The sequence below is a fragment of the Equus caballus genome, chromosome 11, assembly GCF_041296265.1.
Source record: "Equus caballus isolate H_3958 breed thoroughbred chromosome 11, TB-T2T, whole genome shotgun sequence".
Lineage (NCBI taxonomy): Eukaryota > Metazoa > Chordata > Mammalia > Perissodactyla > Equidae > Equus > Equus caballus.
Window position 1 is genome coordinate 15,104,183 of NC_091694.1, and position 16,581 is coordinate 15,120,763.

The window sequence follows — 16,581 nt, forward strand, 5'->3', positions numbered from 1 at the left end:
GTGATCACTGAGGGCCTACCCACAACGGAAAATTTTCTTTAGCACATGTTAAAACCTTTATTTCTTGGAAGAATTTGAAGTGGCTTCTACCACACCAGCCAACATCAGAATTCCTGTATTTGCATCCAGAGCTGAGCTGTGTAGACCTAGAATCTTCCCTCTAGATCAACAGGTGTGCAAAGACAGGCGTAGGGCATCCATGCAGTTTTGCTTGTAGTCATGAAAAACTGCAGACGCCTAAGTGCCCATTGATTAGGAGCGAGTTATTTAAATTACAGGAGTTCCTTACAATGGGATATTTTTTGACATCATATTTTTTTGTTAAACAGCTTTATTGAGATATAATTCACAGACCATAAAATTTAACGTACACATTTCAGTATTTCTTAGTATAGTCACAAAGCTGTACACCATCACCACAATCTAATTTCAGATAATTTTTATTACCCTGGAAAGAAATCCCATACATGATGAGCTATTTTGGAGCCATTTTTTAAAAATGAAATAGTTCTCTATGTATTTAAATAAAAATACATTCATGACTGGCAAAAGGTGCAAAAAAGCACATTGCAGAAAATATATAAGATATCCCATTTATTTATAATAGTATATATATACACACACACAACAACACATATACACACATGCACATATCAACACATGTTAGTGTTTTTGTATTTGTTCATTCATTCATTTATTTGTATATGCATGGAGTGCTATGTCTGGAGAAAAGGATGGGGAAGTTTTATTTTAAATACTTTTTTATATACTCTTTTTTTTTTTTTTGAGGAAGATTAGCCCTGAGCTAACATCCGCTGCCAATCCTCCTCTTTTTGCTGAGGGAGACTGGCCCTGAGCTAACATCCGTGCCCATCTTCCTCCACTTTATATGTGGGACGCCTACCACAGCATGGCTTGCCAGGCAGTGCCATGTCCACACCCAGGACCCAAACCGGCGAACCTGGGGCCACCGAAGCGAAATGTGTGCACTTAACCGCTGCACCACCGGGCCGGCCCCTGTATACTCTTTTTATGCTATATATTCTATACAATATTTTTACATCAATGCTATGTTTCTACTAGAAATAATAACCAAAAGTGAAATAAGCCATGACGGTGTCCAAAGCTGGTAAAGAGATGCTTAGGAGAAGCTGCTGCTGTCAAATTTGGAAATAAAAGAAATGATTTTTTGGGTGTCTAACCATTAGGTGGCACCATTGTAAAATTTGTACAGTGTCAGATGGCCTGGAGAAGGAACAGACGCTTGTTAACTGTTTCAGCCTGTAATGACTTATTTTTATTTTCGCTCGCTTTTCCTCTAAGTAACTTGAAAAAGAAAAAAAAAAGTTAAATCTCCCTTCAGAAATTCCCTACTATTTCAAGCCAATGGGGGTAAATGAAGTGAGCTGCTTTTTAAGGGAATTTAGTCATTTGATGAAAAATACTGTCAAATGCGTGCAAAGACTAGTGCTTGGGAGCAGGTTGCTTTCCCTCAGTCCTATAAAAATCCACCACTGATATCCTGATTTCCAGAAGTGCAGAACGCTGTCTGCTGCTTGGGAATTTTCCATAATTCTGAGCGGGCTGGGATTCCTACTTTTTCACCATCAACAACCCCTCCATTATTTTTATTTTGTAAACCTCATTATTGGGAAGATTTTATCCAAAATGGCATTTACGAAGTCGTCAATGGTTCTCCTGTCTTGTATTTATGTGTGCATATATTTGATTAATTAAAGTTCTTAACAGACAAAGGGACAACCATGTTAGGTTGACAGAACTCCAGCCAAAAGCTGGAAGAACTTGAGCTGGGTGGTAAGAACAAGGGCCCTGGGGTCAGCCCCTGGCCAGCCGGGGCGCTGTGGGTGAGTTACTGTAGCTGTACCAACCTCAGTTCTGAGCCACAGTGCATATGAATAAAAGGGTAACACACCAAGGGTAGTGCACCACAATAAACGCCAGTTACTATTATCGGTATTTTATTCAGCATATGCAGCCCCATCCTCAGGAGGCCACTTGGAATCTGTTTCACTGACCTCCCTGTCACTTACCCTGAGCACCCCCCATGGTGGGTGCTGTTGGTCTGGGTGTATGTCTGGGCTGATGAGGAGAATGCTCACAAGAGCTTCTTTTCCTTCCTGAAATGCCCCCATCGCCCTGTTCATATAGCTGGTGAGCTAAGCAACGGGATTCGTAGGTTTATAGCTTTACAAACTGTCCCTGAGCACCCACTGTTTGGGGGCGGTTTTTGTGAAATTCTCTGCTAGGGAAATGGTACTGTGGAACTAAAGAGCACAGAGTGGAATGTTCATGAGTCCTTTTCATTCAGAAAGAGTCAGTTTGCAGATCTCGGATGGGGTGAATTTAAGGAACAGATATCATAGTTTTGACAGTTGGTCAGAATTTGGTACCTGGATTGCTTAGAGCCAGACCTACCAGCAGGTGGTCTCATATGTATCATGGACGCGTGCAACTGTGCTAATTCTAAAGAGGTAACATTCTCTTATTGATTGCAAAATGCAATTCTGTAGGTAAACCCCACAGATATATGTCAGTCAATTTTATTGGAAGAGGAGAAAAAAGTTTCTCTCCTGTAGGAAGGAGAGAAGAAGACTTTTTCTCTTGGCTTAATGAGATTAGTGGGTGTGCAGGTGGGCGGGTGTGTACTGGGCTTGCAGTTCTTTAGATGGTGGCCTCCCTAAGAGCAGGAAAGTGGTGTACTCATCTTTGTAGCCCCCTGTTCAGCCTGCGCAGAGCAGTCAGTGCCCGCCCAGCCAGTAAGAGTTGAATTGCTGGGTAGCCATTAGCAAGGAGTGAAGGGGGTGGTTTTAGCATTTGGGGCACCCAGCAAATGGAGACCAGCTCCAAATTCCCAGAGCTGCCCTCCCGTGTTTTTGACCCTGAGGTCTTGCACTCCACATGCCCCAGGCCCCAGGCAAACAAAGTTATAGGAACTGTTTAGAAGATTTCCTGGGGCCGGCCCGGTGGCGCAGTGGTTAAGTGCACACGTTCTGCTTCAGCGGCCCAGGGTTCACGGGTTTGGATCCTGGATGTGGACATAGCACCACTTGGCACGCCATGCCATGGCAGGCATCCCACATGTGAAGTAGAGGAAGATGGGCATGATGTCAGCTCAGGGCCAGCCTTCCTCAGCAAAAAGAGGAGGATTGGCAGCAGTTAGCTCAGGGCTGATCTTCCTCCAAAAAAAAAAAAAAAAGGCTTCCTACACTGGTTACTTCTGTGGGTTCCTGTGCTGGTAGGGTGGTTTCTCTGGTTGTTGGTATTTTTTTAAGTATGCCTTTTGGTGAGGAAGTTTGGCCCTGACCTAATCTCTGTTGTCCAGCTTTCTCTTTTCTTTTTTTTCTCCCCAAAGCCCCCAGTACATAGTTGTATATGCTAGTTGTATGTCCTTCCAGTTCTTCTGTGTGGGATGCCACCACAGCATGGCTTGACGAGTGGTGTTAGGTCCACGCCCAGGATCCAAACCCGCAAACCCTGGGCTGCTAACTCAACCTGAGCATGCAAACTCAACCACTAGGCCACCAGGCTGGTCCCTTTATGGTTGTATTTTGGCAGAAATGAGAGTGGGGAGGGAGTGAAGAGGGTGTGCAGAAGGGAAAGCTGTATTTTCCTTTAAACATCAATATTGTTCTAGACACTGTGCTAAATTAACAGCTAAGTGTAATTTGCATACCATAAAATTCCCCCATTATAAGTGTACACTTCAACGACTTTTAATTAGGATTACCAGATCTTAACTAACAGGATTCCCAGTTAAATCTGAGTTTCAGATAAACAACACTTTTTCAGTGTAAGTATGTCCCATGCAATATTTGGGATATACTTATACTAAAAATATTATTTTTTTGCTTATCTGAAATTCAAATTTAACTGAACTGCAACTGTCACTACAATTTGGTTTTAGAACACTTCCATCATCCCAAAAATTCCCCCTGCTCCTTTGCAGTCCATGCCTGACCCTTCCAAATCTGAGGCCCCCCTGCTGGTCTGCATTCTGTCTCTAGAGATTTGAGGAAGGCTGTATTTTTAGGTGGACTCAGCTGTTACACAACTTAATTTAAAATCTAAATATTTGCATGAAGAGTTTGGTTTCATTTTTTCAAGCAAAACCACAGAGGAGACTGGTTACCCGATGTGGGGTTCAGTTTGACCTTGCCATCCGAGCGGCCTCTCGCAGGTATGTGGATTATTTGAATTGCTTGGTGTCCACAGAGCGCGTGGGAACCCAGCCGCACTGAGGCTGAGAGTCTCTTGGCCTGGCACTGAGAGTGGGGACGCTTTCCAGGCCCAGTCAGGGCAGGGCAGGAAGTTGGAAGGGATCAGAGGGGTCCGTTCAAGGAGACTGCATGTTACACCGGCAAAATGCTAGTCCTTGACCACCGGGCCCCAGTCTTTAAGTGACTTAGCTGAGTGAAATATGATGTGTCCCAATGCCTACCACTGTGCCTGGTACACAATTGGTAGCTGGAAAACAGCCTCCCATGAATTCAGAGTTCATTTGACACACACTGCTTAGCATCCACTGAGGGCTGAAGCATCTCCATCTGAGGCTATGTGTGAAAGATGGTCCCCGCTTTAAGAAAGTTAAGTCTTGGGGCCAGCCCGGTGGCGCAGTGGTTAAGTGCACACGTTCCACTTTGGCGGCCCGGGGCTCGCTGGTTTGGATCCTGGGTGTGGACATGGCACTGCTTGACAGGCCATGCTGTGGCAGGCATCCCACATATAACGTAGAGGAAGATGGGCACAGATATTAGCTCAGGGCCAGTCTTCCTCAGCAAAAAGAGGAGGATTGGCAGCAGATGTTAGCTCAGGGCTAATCTTCCTCAAGAAGGGAAGAAAGTTAAGTCTTCAGCAGGACTGTTTACTTGGCACTAACCGTGTGCCAGTGTTTTCCAAGTGCTTTGTGTGTGTTAATATTCTAACCCTCACAAACACTATAAGGCAGATAGTATCATTCTCTCCATCTTGCCTATGAGGACGTGGAGGCTCAGAGAGGTTAAGTAAGTCTCCCAAGGACACACAGCTAGTCCAAACCTCGAAGAGCCTTTTCTTACCACTATTCTGTGTTGCCTCACAATGTGGTGTGGTAAGTTCTGTGAGAGCCCAGAAAGCACAGTGTCTGAGCCACTGGGAAGGAGGGTCAGGCATCTCCCCTGGGGAGTTAGCTGACCAAAGAATCATGGAACATTCCAAGCAGAGGGAATAGCATATGCAAAGGTAAGAGGCAAGAGAACATGGCACAATGAAGAGTGACCAAGGAGGCTTGGGACAGATGACGTTTCAGAGCATTAAAAAAAACTAGAATTTTCCTTGGGAAAAATACACTGATTTGGGCAAGAGAAAGAGTCTCGGATGAGAGCCCTGAACACCTTCAGGAGCGACTTTCAGCAACTGTCTTAACTTGGCGAGTGGTCTCTGGCCTGTCTCTCTCCCTCACCGGGCCTGTTCTTCAGTAGTAAAAGGGCCAATAATACCCATGCTGTGGGGCTCACATAGTAGGACTCCGGATCGTGGAGGGCACAACGTCAGGTGATAAAATGGAATAATGTGGGTGGCATACACGGAAGAGCTTTAAAGTCGGCACCCAGGCACCTGTGCCCAACGTATGCCTTTAAGAGGAGCCAAAACCCCCTCCCTTCCGCTCTCAGTGGCAGAGGACTTTCGGCGTCGTCGACTCCCATCTGGCAGAGACCTCCTCTTTCTCCCTCTACCTGTGGTTCTGCAGGCTCAGCCTGGAGCGGCGCCAGGCACCCAACCCACTGGCGTTGGGAATGTGTTTGCAGGGAACCACAGGAAGGGAAAAATCCTCTTGCTAGCTCTCCCTCGCTGCCTTGCTGGTGATTTATCACTATGGAAACTGAGCTCTTTTCCTCTCGGCTGCCTGCTGGCTGGGGCGCGCATTGTTGATGCCATTGCTGCACAGATCAGAAGTTCCTTCCTCTTTCCTGTTGCAGGAATGCCACAGTAACCACCGTTGTGCAAGAACTGCAGCTCACACCTGAAGGGCTCGATCTTGGGAAAAACAATCTCATTTCATTCCCCAGGGGTCACGGGGGCCTTCTGGGTAAGTGGCGGGGGCCTGAGAACAATGCAGCCTCCAGGGCTGACCTGGGGCCCCACTTTCCCCTTCCTTCAGCCTTCCTCGCCTCGTTTTAAAAATGGATTTACAAGCAGTCGCAGGTACTATTGTGTTAGGCAGAAGCAAACTTAACCTCAGAGTCCCTTTGTGAAGGTCAAGGCTTCTGCAACGGCAGGGCAGACGTGATGACAGGCAGGGCAGTGCAGAGGCACAGACGAGAGAGGCGAGATGCAGATGGCGTGGAGATGCCAGCTGAGGGGAGATGTGTTTGCAGGGGACATTGCACACCTGTGTCGTCATCAGCTCACGTGAGTTTCAGGTGTCGTCTGCTGGAGGCCTGATGAGAACTGGCTCAGCTGGTTTTGGTTCAGCACTCAGGCCATTCCCTAGAGGCCACTGCCTGGGTCAGAGCACCCTGGGCCTGACATCACAATTACTGTGCCAGGTCCTGGGTGTGAGGACACAGAGCCACTGGTGAGTGGGGATCCCAGAGACAATGAAGGAAGCTCCCTGGCCAGGAAGTCCTGAGACACTGCCAGGTCCACTGGCTGGCTGCACGGGCAAGTCATGGCCAACCTCAGGGTCCTAAGGGACCTTCTCTGTAAGTTGAGCTAAGGGATGGCCCTCTCCACCTCACCCTAGGGGGGCAAGAGGGGACTAAGGACACCTCCTATTTACCCATTTCACTGTTCAAGAGGTCCATCTAAGAATAATTTTCTAGGTGAAACTGGTCTTGAAATTATTCGGGAGGAAAACATTTCATTTAGGAGTTGGGGCGTTTCAGTGTATCTCTAGAAAAATGTTCAAAAATCCCGCTTGACCTCCTTGAGCAGCCAAGATCTTTCCTAGTCTCAGAATATTCCTGTTCGCTTTCCATCCAGAACATCCTTCTATTTGGAGCATTGGTGCTCCTTCTCGCCCTGGGAGAGGCTTTCCAAGGTTCTTCCAGGTTCTAAGCATCAGTGTGAAAATTCATGTTTTATTTTTGTCAGCAAAGCGGCCTGAATGCCTGGACCCCAGGGGAGCCCCGACCTTAGGGAAAAGCAGATGGTGACAGGGGTATGCCTGCCAAGTGCCTTTAGACCCACTCAGCTCACCTCTTCCTCTTGGCGTGAAAGAATGAGCCTCTTTCCAGTTCTCTCTGGTTTGCTCTGCATGGGACCAGCAGAAATGAAGATGCTCAGCTTCCTGCTCACCACCCTGAAGGGTCTCACTCCCCATAAGACCTCAGGAGACTTGGAGGGGCCCCCTAATGCAGTAGCCCCCCAAAAGCACCGACAAGCACTTGAATCCTTTAGGGACAGGGAACTGGTCCATTTTTCTAAAATAGAGATTTTTGCTGAGATAATAGTAGATTCACATGTAATAAATAATACAGAGGGACTCTGTACCCTTTACCCAGTTTCCCCCAATGGTAACATTTTGCAAAACTGCAGTGTAACATCACAACCAGGACACTGACACAGATAGAACCCATCGATCTTATGTAATCCCCTCAATTCTACTTGTACTCGTGTGTCTGTGTCCATAAAGTTCTGCTCAGCTTCATCACTGTGTAGGTTCATGGATCCACCACCACAGTCCAGACACGGTTCCTGCCCCAGAGGGATCCCCCCTATTGCCCTTTTACAGCCACACCCACTTCCTTCCCTGCTCCCATCCCCAACCTCTGGAAAACGCTAATCTGTCCTCCATTTCTAAAATTCTGTTATTTCAAAAATGTTGTGTAGATAGAACCATATTTTGGGGGATTGGCTTTTTTTACTCAGCACATTTCCCGGGAGATTCCTCCAAGTAGTGGCATGTATCAATAGTTTGTTGCTTTTTATGGCTGAGGAATATTCCACGGTGTGGATGTACCACAGTTTATTGAAGCATTCACTCATTGAAGGACATGGGCGGATTCAGTCTTTTGGGAAAGCTGGAATTACAGAGAAAGCTGCTGTGAACGTTCATGTACAGATTTTTTGTCTGAATATACGCTTTTTATTTCTCTGGGCAATTGGTCCATTTCTTAAACAGCTCTAATGAAAGCAGATCCTTGAGTTCTGTGAGGGATCCACTGGGAGACCCACAAGTCTCCCACAAGACTCACCTTCTCAGTCTTAGAAACGTATTTACAGGCTCCCGGCTTGGTCCTAAATCACATGAATCTCACGTCTGTCCAGAAGCACCATTTCCTGGGCATAGTCATATCCCAACTTGGCTGCCTTTTTTATTTGGATGTATCTATTTATTTTAATTTCACTTAATCAGGTAATGAAGCTGGAAAGAAACAGGAAACATTAAGACAGTTGTGTATAGCAAATTGAAGAATTACCTCCTGGAATAACTTGGTGAATAAATATTTCATATTCTGCGTATTTCAACTTTTTCGCACTTTGACCCCTTCAGGCTTTGTCCCAAGCCAAAGATTTTCCCATCGTGGGGCATTTCAAGAAGCTCTGAAATGTTTTTCTTCAGAGGCCCCGTGCGAGGCGTCAGGGGCTCAGGCCTCAGCCAGTGCTCCTATGGACTTTACTGCTTAAACCAGCTGTGGGATCTTGGGCAAGTGCACTAAGCTCTCTGAGAGTCTCGTTTTTCTCCCATAAAACGAGGATAATGCCAGCGTCTGGTTCCTGGGCTTAAATGAGAGAGACGATCTGGAGAAGTGCTAAACGCCCTGTGAATTTTAGCAGAAGCCCCACTCTAAATCTCTGGAGAGTCACACAGCCTTTCACTGAAGGTCGTTTGAAGGAGGTTGTGAGGGGAGAGTTACATCACACTTCCCAGAGAAAAACTCACTGGAAGTCTTCCGTACCCAGCTTCTCCCCCAAAATCAAGACCCCGCCACCCCTCCCACAGTCAGCAATCAGTCTCGCTCTGTCATCCTTGCTCCCAGATAGGCTCCTTTCTCCCACAGTTCTGGGTGTCTCATCCCTGGTTTTTGTCATTCTGCCACCTGGGCTGGCACTGCAACCCCCGGGGTGAGGACTGTGACCACATAGGCTGCGGTTTCGCTTTCCTTCCTGTTTTTCAGTCCCTGTCATGCTTGCTGTTTGTTTGGTCAGACAGATCTGCTCAGATTCCCACAACAGGGACACTAATGCATTTTCATTCCTTGACGAGCTCCAGAACAACTTCCTGGCCCTTCTTAGCATCAAACTGGAATAGCAATCCCAGCCCACAAGCAACAGCGGCCACTTAGCCATCTTTGCAATGATGATGATGATGCAACTGTCTTCTTTCCTTTTCCTTTGACATCAACCCTGGAGGTCAGCAGGAACAGTACTCTGATTCATAGCGTTGGTTTTTGAAACTATTTACCTTCTTAGTAGCTTTATCAGTAAGACAAAGAGATCTTCAGAAGCCACAGCTTTCCCCTGGAAAGAGAAGGAGTGGCCTACATGGCTGCTGGAGTCCTCAGGAACTGGCATGCAAACTTGCCTCTCGCCGGAGGCTTTTTGCCCAAGATTGGCCCAGAGCAGACTCCACAGCGCTCTAGACACATCTCCTTTTCTCTCAGCTGCCTTTAAAAACCTTCCCCAAACTTTTCCTCACCTGCTGCGTTGCAAGGTTCTAACTGAAATCTACCTCCTCCTAATTTCTACACAAAGGTAGAAAAAAAGTCCAATTCCTCTTTCACATAAAAACAATGCAGTTATTTAAGGACAATTATCAAATATTCTCTCAAATCCTCTTTCTAAGTCTTGGCATTCCCACTTCCTTCAAATGGTTCTCTTATGATATGATTTGGAGGCCCTGCCCGCCTCAGCATTTTCGTTACTTGTCCTCATGCTTTTGGGTGTTGCCTCCTGAACTGAGCATGTTTGACAAAATACAGTGGGACTGACTTCTCTCCTCTTCTGAACTCCTTACTTCCATTAATGCTGCCAACTATGATGGCAGCCAGGCCACTTGCAAACTCATCAGTCTTTTCCACGCATTCTACTGTTAAGCAACGTCTCCCTCATCCTGTATTTGTAAGGTCAGCTTTGAGGGACTAAGATCAGGAACTTAACTTTCTACTATGTATCATCATTTGACCTTTTACTCCCTCCTAGTGACATCCTTTTGACTATAGATTCTGTCATTTGGGCTCTTACCTATCCCTGCCAGTGCTGTACCATCCAGCAACCCATTCAGCATGTTCTCAAGAGACCTCGTGTGAGCCATCAATAAAAATATTGACCAGGAGAGGGAAGAAGGCAGAGTCACGTGGCACTCCACTCGAGATATCCTTTGAATTGAACTTGATCAAACTCTTTTGACATAATTGTCCCACAAACGACAGATACAACACACCTCGCCATGAGGACCTCAGGACAGATCTCACCAGACATCTTGCTGAAATCTAGAACCCCTGTACTTGGAGTATTTTACTGTTTCAACAACCTAGTAATCCTGACAATGAAAGAAACCAGGTTAACTGTCATGACTTAGTTTTAGAAGATTCTTGATGGTTTCTGGTCATCGCCACTTCCTGCCTGGTGGCTATAAGTGCCCTCTGCCAACCAGGTGAGTGTTCTGCTCCGATCTGCACCTGTCTACTGGGTACTAGGCTGCCATCTCAGTCCCCCCACTGAGCACCCCACTCCTGTTCCCCCTGCCTCATGACTCAGGCCTCATCTAACCCTTAATACCTGGCCTGACCCCTCCTGGGTCCACGTTCACAGGCAGCCCTGTCAGGCCTGGCCCAGAGTCCCCATTCTTCACTATTCCCCAAACTCCAGCCACAGAGGTCTGGGCTCCCTCCATAATTTTTTTTTTTGACGATGACTTCATTAAAGTTCTGTACACAATGTGAGCCTTGACTCACTTGGAAAAGATTTTGGGGGATGCTTAGACACAACATAAAGTTTTTACATACATAATAAATACAGATCTTCCTCAATTTTTGATGGGGTTGTGTCCTGATAAACCCACTGTAAGTTGAAAATGCATTAGAGAAGTTGAACAAGATTAACAGTTCCCAAAGCTTCTTTTAAAGCTGTAGGAATCTTTACACAAGCACACGCACAGCGTCGTTTCACAAGACAATTTATTTGTGTGTGTATTTCAAAAGCAAAAATAAATGAAAAAAGAAAAAAAACCCCGTCCGTTACAACATAGACATATTCATCCTTCAGCAATCATTGAGGAAGTAAAATGAATCTCAAAGCTGACCTCCTCTCAGAGTTGTGTGAGTCAACAGTAGATTCAATTTCCACGCTGGAACCCACCATTGTAAAGTGGAAAAATTGTAAATCAAACCATCGTAAGTCGGGGACTGTCTGTCATCTGCTGGAGTTTTGTAGAGGATGGATATCCAGGACTCTGTGGTCTATGGTTTTGGAATTCCCTACCCTAGCCTTTTTTTTAACTTAGGACTTTTTCTGGGTTTCAGGCTAGATACTGGAAGGGGCCAAGGTTGCCTCCCTCGCCTCCTTCACCTGGAGGGCCAGCCCAGAAATAGTACCAATGCTCTTGACCCTAAAAGCTGGTCTGGAGAAGCCTCTTAAACAGGAGCCACTATTCCCTTTCAAAGCAGAGAAGGAGGGGTCACAGCTGAGAAGAGAGCGCCCTCGCAGCCCCCAACCTCTGCTTCCTCCGCAGTTCCCTAGCCAGACTTGTTCAAACCCAGGTGATAGTTGACCATGATAAGAAGTAGACACACGCTTCTGCTGGTCCCCTGAAAACCAGCTGGGCGAGGACAAAGCTACGCATTCTCGCTGGGCTGAGAACCACTCCTGTCGGTCATGTTTTAAATATTTTAAAGTATTTTTCTCCCTGAGATTCCCAGAACCTGTGCTGCGGACGTGGGCAACCGTAGAGGGGTGATATGAACAGCAGCCATCAGCCCACATTCCTGTCTCTTACCTTCTGAGTTTTCTGCTACTTCTCCTCAATCCCTAATGTTAACATATTAGGGCGAGGATGGATTACCAAAGCCCAAAGCTTTAGGCTTAAGAAAACAGGTTGGAGAAATGGCTGCCACCTTTTCCTGGGCCGCTGGGAGAGGCTCAGCGCTCACAGAGGTGGAAGTCTACAGGCACTGATGGGGTGATGGGAGGGGCAGGGAGGCTGGTCCTGTTGGGGAATTCCCAGAAAGAGGGGACTAGGCTCCATGAAAAAACTGTAGATGTTGGACTTAAAGTAGTCCCTGAACATGGGAGCTGCTGAGCCCCACCTGCAGGGAAGGAAAGTGCCAGACGCCCCCTGAGATTAAAGGGATTCAAAGCCGGAGCCTGAAGAGGCTTGGGGCTCAGGCTGCTCCGGGACAATTTGAACCTCATTGCCGATAAACGGTTGGGGGAGGCCGACTGGCCTGGAGGACCTAGTCAGCGTTGGTCAGATTGTTTTGAGTACATTTAGCATTTGCTCATTAGTCAACTTCAGGACAAACTTCTGGCTCAAAAGCTGATGATAAGCTAGAAACTGCCTGTACTCTACACCAAAGCCACTTTTTATATCTAAAATTCATTTTGCTGATCTCTAGATAACCAATGACCATTTTCCTCACCTCCAAGAGTTGTTCCTGGCAGGGTCATTTCTCCAGGAACTTATGATAAACCAGTTAGGGTTTCCTCTTATTTTAGCAAAGTTTACTTCGTCTTGGATAGAAAGGACAGAAAAAGGAGAGTGAGGACAAAAACTATTCTGTCGTTTATTATTATTATCATTACTGCTGCTATGGCAGTGTCAAGAGTCGCCATCATCTAATGGATGTATAATTTGCTGGTACTTCTGGATTTTATCAAGACGCCTAAGACGTCCTCAGGAGGAATCCTCATATCCTCATGGAGAAGTGTGGGGTGAATGATAGTAGAGTAAGGGGATTTGTAGCTTGCTGGATGTTTATATCAAAAGAATTTTGATTAAGATCAACCTGGGGCAAGTCTCCAGTAGAGTGGCGTGGGGCTCTATCTTCATTCTTCTCCTATTGAATATTTTTATTAATGACGTAGAGAGGACTTCGGTGACCTTCTGATAAAATCTGTGGATGACTCAAAGCTGGGAGGGGGAAGTCAGAGGATAGAATCAGTTGTCAGGAAGGTGGACAAAGGCACTGCCCTGGGGGTAGATATCGCTGGGCACCTCAGACTGATAGGAAAAGGAGAGAGCAAGACCCAGGGAAGCCCACCTCTCCTGCTTTATCTCCACAAGGAGCTTCCCTCCGCATGCCTGAAGCTGTGTTGAATAATCTGTTGATAACCCAGCCTCCAAACCACTCAAGCACCCGGGGCCTTTATCTTTCCTGCTGCTCAGCATGGCATCTGCTGGGAATGAGAGATGCCATCCCTCTGGCAGAGCATCCTTGCTGTTTCACCCCCATGTGGCCTCCTGGAGGACACTGACCTTCTAGTCCTGGCCCGGCCTGGAGCAGAGTATTTCTGAGGCTCCCTCCCATCCGCAGCCCTGGTTAGTGCCCTGTTTCCCCTCGTGTTCCCTCAATAACCTGAAAAAGAAAAAATGAGGAAAGAGTCTGCTTCAGCCCCCGAAAATTCTGGCATTCTACACACGACTCCAGTTTAGCATAAGCATTCCTGAAACGGCCGCTTCCCAGAAGGGGTCCTGAGGGAAGTTTCTCAGATAAAATACAGGATGTCCAGTTATGTTTGAATCTCAGATGAAGACCAAATGATTTTTTGGTACGTCCCATGCAATACTACAAAATGACTTGTTGCCTGTGTGAAATTCAAATGTCACCGGGTGTCAGGTATTTTTATTTGCTAAATCTGGCAGCCCTACCCTGCGCGCAGCCAAGGCAGGTCAGAGGTGACTGCCAGGGGACCCTCAGGAGGCCTGGCCTGGCCCACTTCCAGCCCAAACCGCCTTTCACCTAACGGAATGCAGACCCCCAAACCACACACACACACTTCCTCCTTCGCTCCTGTGGGCTCCTCAGGCCCTAGTCATCTCCACTGGCCTGGGGCCAGCCCTCCCATCAGGGCTGAATCTAGCCTTATGGGTCTAGGGGCTGCCACTGGCTTTCTACCCGCCCCCAAGGAGCCTCACTTGGCCCTGAGGCCAGCCATCCAGAGCAAATCTGATGCCATCAGACATGATGACTGTTTACATCTGGGCTCTGCTTCTGGCTCATTCACTTATTTGGCAAATATCTATGCGGGGCCCACGTGTCACAGGCATTGTGTTGACCACAGGGGCACTGGGGTGGGCCCAGCAGACAAGCATCTGCCCTCACAGAATTGACAGCCTCATAGGGGAGGCGCTTCTCAGGGACGGCACAGGTAAGTATAGGATTACCAACAGTGATGAGTGCTATGAAGGAGCATACGGGGAGCTTCGAGACCGTGAGGCAGAGGTCTGCTCTAGTCTAGGAGGCTTCTTGGAGCTGGGCCTGGAGGGGAAGAGCCTGCTAGAAAGAGGTGAGGGGTCAGGAAGAGCTTTCCAAGCAGAGGAGAGAGCCTGACTGCAGGCTGGTGGGGCAGGCTCGGGGAGCCTGGCACTTTCCAGGGCCGAGGAGAGGCCAGTGTGCAGGGCAGCCTTTCTACCCACGTCATCTCCTCTCTTCCTTTTCCTGCCCAAAGTCTCATGCAGGGCCCGTTACACAACTTGTGGATCCAGTACAAAATGAAAAGGCCGGGACTTGTCTTCCACAATTATTAAGAATTTCAAGATGGCAACAGCAGGGCATTAAACTAAGCCTGGACCCTTCTGAGGACCGGGCCCTGCCGGTGCAACCGCCCGGGTCACACGCCCAGGAGGCTGGTCCTGGTCTCCTGATTCATGTATGTGTCAGGTCAGGGACTGGATCTGAGTCTTCTGCCTAGGAAGACACCTTACAAGGCTAGTTACTGGAGGCTTCAGAGCAAACCAGGCAGGCACAGGCTGGCGGACATGACTCTGAGGACTGGCTGATCCTTCACCTTCTGGCTCTGTTTCCCCAAATGTAACAGAGATGGTGACACCGTCTGTAGAGGGCTGATAGTGGCCCCCAAAGATATCGGGTCCTAATCCATGGAACCTGTGAATTTGACCTGATTTGGAAAAAGGGGTTTTTGCAGATGTGATTCAGTTAGGGATCTTGAGATGGAGAGAGTAACCTGGATTATCTGAGTGGGCCCTAAAAGCAATCACGTGTCTTTAAAAGAGAAAGGCAGAGGGAGATTTACACACAGAGGAGAAGGCAAGGAGAAGACGGACAGAGAGAGATTTGAAGATGCCGGCCTTGAAGATGAGAGCGATGCAGCCACAAGCCAAGGCCTGCCGGCCTCCCCCAGAAGCTGGAAGAGGCGAGGAGCAAATTCTCCCCCAGAGCCTCAGAGGGAGTGTGGCCCTGCTGACACCTTGCTTTGGGTCCAGTGGTACTGATTTTGTGTTTCTGCCCTCCAGACCTGTAATAGACTAAGTTTCTGTTGTTTTAAGCCACAGAGTTTGTGGGAATTTGTTACAGCAGCCGCAAGAAACTAAAACACCCACCTCCTGGGATTTTTTAAATAAAAGCTTTATTGAGATGTATATCATAAAACATAGCATTTATTTATTTAAAGTGTACAATTCAATGGTCTTTAGTAAATTCACCGAGTTGTGCAACCATTACCACATTCAACTTTAGAACATTCTAAGTACCCCTAAAAAGAAACCCTACACCCGTTAGCAGTCATTTCTATTTCTCCTAACTCGTCTAGACCTGGGAAACCACTAGTCTACTTTCTGTCTCAATGGATTTACCTATTCTGGACATTTCATATAAGTAGAGTCACAGGATATGTGGCCTTTCACGTTCGGCTTCTTTAACTTAACATGATGTTTTCAAGCGTCATCCATATGGTAGCATGTATCAATACTTCATTCTTTTTATTGTCAAATAACATTCTAATGTACAGATTTACCACATTTTGTTTATCAGTTGATGGACATCTGAGTTGTTTCTATATTTTGGCAATTATTAATAACGCTGCTATAAACATTTGAGTAAAAGTATTTGTGTAGACACGTTTTCATTTCTTTTGGATATGTACCTAAGAATGGAATTGCTGCTGGGTCATATGGTAACTCTGTTTTTAACCTTTTGAGGAAGTGCCAGATTGTTTTCCAAAGTGGCTGCATCATTTTATAATCCCACCAGCAATGTATGAGGCTTCCAGCTTTTCCACATCCTCATTGACACTTACTATATTGTCTGTCTTTTTAATTATAGCTATCCTAGTGAGTGTGACATGATTTGTTGTAGTTTTGATTTGCAATTCCCTAATGACTAACGATGTCGAGCATTTTTTCATGTGCTCATTGGCCATTTGTATATCATCTTTGGAGAAATGTCTATTCAAGTCGTTTGCCTATTTTTTAAAATGGTTGTCCTTTTATTGTTAAGTTGTAAGAGTTCTTTATATTTTCTGGATCCTTATCAGATATATGATTTCCAAATATTTCCTCCCATTCTGTGGATGGCGTTTCATTTTCTTGATGGTGTCCTTTGCAACACAAAAATTTTTAATTTCACTGAAGTCCAATTTATCTATTTTTTTTCCTTTATTGCTTGTGCTTTTGAGAACAGA

General features: G+C 46.6%; 1 protein-coding gene and 1 long non-coding RNA gene across 8 annotated transcripts in view; one reads left to right on the top strand and one right to left on the bottom strand.

Annotated features, from left to right (window-relative positions):
* The first annotated feature begins 4,041 nt into the window (after nucleotides 1–4,041).
* PECAM1 (platelet and endothelial cell adhesion molecule 1) overlaps nucleotides 4,042–16,581 on the top strand; it is a 77,117-nt gene continuing 64,577 nt past the window's right edge. The window contains exons 1-2 of one of the 7 annotated variants that reach the window (XM_023651625.2): nucleotides 4,042–4,198; nucleotides 5,976–6,085. The gene's annotated coding sequence lies outside the window, so the exon portion shown is untranslated. Of the gene's footprint in view, nucleotides 4,199–5,126; nucleotides 5,239–5,975; nucleotides 6,086–6,573; nucleotides 6,702–16,581 lie in introns of those variants that run through there. The other 6 variants (XM_070225698.1, XM_070225704.1, XM_070225699.1 and 3 more) reach the window with 6 other exon arrangements.
* On the bottom strand, nucleotides 12,701–13,521 carry LOC138916224 (uncharacterized). Its single transcript, XR_011423160.1, has 2 exons — nucleotides 13,418–13,521; nucleotides 12,701–13,072 (listed from the first exon to the last, which is right to left on the bottom strand). It is a non-coding gene; the product is annotated as an uncharacterized lncRNA (long non-coding RNA).